The sequence below is a fragment of the Nothoprocta perdicaria genome, unplaced genomic scaffold, assembly GCF_003342845.1.
Source record: "Nothoprocta perdicaria isolate Ctin4 unplaced genomic scaffold, notPer1 scaffold_1031, whole genome shotgun sequence".
In the NCBI taxonomy this organism is placed as follows: domain Eukaryota; kingdom Metazoa; phylum Chordata; class Aves; order Tinamiformes; family Tinamidae; genus Nothoprocta; species Nothoprocta perdicaria.
The window spans coordinates 3,294-6,123 of NW_020454130.1; the positions used below are offsets into that span (position 1 = coordinate 3,294).

The following is a 2,830-nucleotide window of genomic DNA, read 5'->3' on the forward strand; positions in this document are numbered from 1 at the left end:
GTGACCCCTCTTCCAGACGGTTCTGGCTCTGATTCCGGCTCCGATTCCAGCTCCGGCTCCGATTCCCATTCCCCCTCCGCTCCCACTGCCCCCCCGCCCCCCCAGCGGCTCTTTCCCCCCACAGAAACTTCCAATCCGGCTCCTTAAAACCATTGCTTGGAAAAACAGGGAATCCCGACGAGGGGCCGCGGCCGCCCGGGCAGAGCCCTCCGGGGGCCCCGGCGTCCGGCGCGGTGCCGTGGGGCCCAGTGGGCACCGTGGGGCCACGTGGGTGCCGTGGGGCCCAGTGGGCGCCGTGGGGCCACGTGGGCACTGTGGGTCCTATCGGCGCCACAGGGCCATGTAGGTGCCGTGGGTCCGAGTGTCACCGTGGGTCCRAGTGTCACCGTGGGTCCGAGTGTCACCGTGGGTCCAAGCAGCACCATGGGGCCACATGGGTGCCATGGGTCCCAGCAACGTTGAGGGTCTCAGCGATGCTGTGGGTCCAAGTGTCACCGTGGGTCCCAGTGTCACTGTGGTTCCACGTGGGCACTGTGGGTCCCAGTGTCACCGTGGGTCCCAGTGTCACCGTGGGTCCCAAYGTCACTGTGGTTCCACGTGGGCACCGTGGGTCCCAGTGTCACCGTGGGGCCAAGTGACGTGGGTCCAAGTGTCACCGTGAGTCCGAGTGTCACCATGGGTTCCAGCGGCACCGTGGGGCCAAGCAATGTGGGTCCCAGCAGCACCATGGGGCTGTGGGTGTCGTGGGTCCCGGCAGTGCTGTGGGTCCCATGGGGGTCCCAGCGGTTCYGTGGGTGCCATGGGGGCCCCATGGGTCCCAGCGGCTCTGTGGGTGCCGTGGGTCCTGGCGGGCGCCCTACTCAAGGCCAAGCGGTTCCATGGGTCCTGGCGGTGCCGTGGGTCCCATGGGAGCCCCATGGGTCCCAGTGGTTCCGTGGGTCCTGGTGGGCGCCCTACTCGAGGTCCAGTGGTGCCGTGGGTCCCATGGGAGCCCCATGGGTCCCAGCGGTTCCGTGGGTCCTGGTGGGCRCCCTACTCGAGGTCCAGCGGTGCCGTGGGTCTCAGCATCGCCATGGGTGCCATGGGGGCCCCATGGGTCCCAGTGGTTCCGTGGGTGCCGTGGGTCCCAGCAGGTGCCCTACTCGAGGTCCAGCGGTGCCGCGGGTCCTGGCACTGCCGTGGGTCCCGGTGGGCGCTGTGGGTCCCATGGGGATGCTGTGGGTCCCATGGGGGTGCCGTGGGTGCCGTGGGGCGCCCTACTCGAGGCCGAGCGCGTAGTTGATGCCCTGCACGAGTCCCGGCGCTGCCGTGGGTCCCATGTGGATCCGTGGGTGCCGTGGGTCCCATGGAGACCCCGTGGGCGCCATGGGTGCCGTGGGGTCCCCGTGTGTGCCATGGGGTCCCCATGGGTGCCGTGGGGCGCCCTACTCGAGGCCGAGCGCGTAGTTGATGCCCTGCACGAGCGCGATGATGAGCGGCTGCCAGGCCACCAGGTAGCGCAGCCAGTCCAGCAGCTGCCCGTAGAGCACGTGCGGCCGCTCCCAGCTGCGCGCGTTAAGGACACACGTGGGGACAYGCGTGGGGACACGCGGACACGCGTGGGGACAGAGGGAGAGACGTGGGGACAGAGGGAGAGACATGGGGACACGCACGGGGACACGCACAGGGATGCACATGGGAATGCAGGGACACATGTGGGGACACATGCAGGGACATGCATGGGGACACAGGGATACACATGGGGACATGGGGACACGTGAGGACAAGGGCACACACGGGTGGACACGCACGGGGACAGAGGGAGAGACGTGGGGACACGCACGGGGACACGCACAGGGATGCACATGGGAATGCAGGGACACATGTGGGGACACATGCAGGGACATGCATGGGGACACAGGGACACACATGGGGACGTGGGGACACGCATGGGGACAGAGGGAGAGACATGGGGACACGCACAGGGATGCACGTGGGAATGCAGGGACACATGTGGGGACACACGCAGGGACACGCACGGGGACACAGGGACACACATGGGGACGTGGGGACACGCATGGGGACACGTGAGGACAAGGGGACCCACGGGGGGACACGCACGGGGACAGAGGGACAGACATGGGGACACGCACAGGGATGCACATGGGAATGCAGGGACGCATGTGGGGACACACGCAGGGACACGCACGGGGACACAGGGACACACATGGGGACGTGGGGACACGCATGGGGACAGAGGGAGAGACATGGGGACACACAGGGACACAGGTGGGAACGCAGGGACACGTGTGGGGACACAGGGACACACGTGGGGACATGGGGACACACGTGGGGACCTGTGGGGACAAGGGCACACACGGGGGGACACGCACAGGGACAGAGGGACAGACATGGGGACACGCACAGGGACACACGTGGGAATGCAGGGACACGTGTGGGGACACACGCAGGGACACGCACGGGGACACACATGGGGCATGGGGACACTTACATGGACACACATGGGGACACATGTGGGGACATGGGGACACAGGGACACGTGTGGGGACACACGCAGGGACACGCACGGGGACACGGGAACACATATGGGGCATGGGGACACATACAGGGACACACATGGGGCATGGGGACACAGGGACACACACGAGGATACACATGGGGACACATATAGGGACACACAGAGGGACATGGGGACACAAGGATACGGGGACACACACTGGGACGGGGACACAGGGACAGACACAGGGACACCTGGGGACGCAGGGACGCAGGGACACGGGGATGTGGGGACATGRGGACACACACGGGGACACACATGGGGACACGGGGA

The 2,830-nt window shown here is 66.8% G+C and overlaps 1 long non-coding RNA gene across 1 annotated transcript in view; it reads right to left on the bottom strand.

Moving 5' to 3' along the window:
• Window positions 1-1,402: 1,402 nt before the first annotated feature.
• The window catches only part of LOC112951186, a 1,969-nt gene continuing 541 nt past the window's right edge, over window positions 1,403-2,830 (bottom strand). Inside the window, exon 2 of the long non-coding RNA XR_003250146.1 lies at window positions 1,403-1,545. This is a non-coding gene — a long non-coding RNA (uncharacterized LOC112951186). The remainder of the gene's footprint in view (window positions 1,546-2,830) is intronic.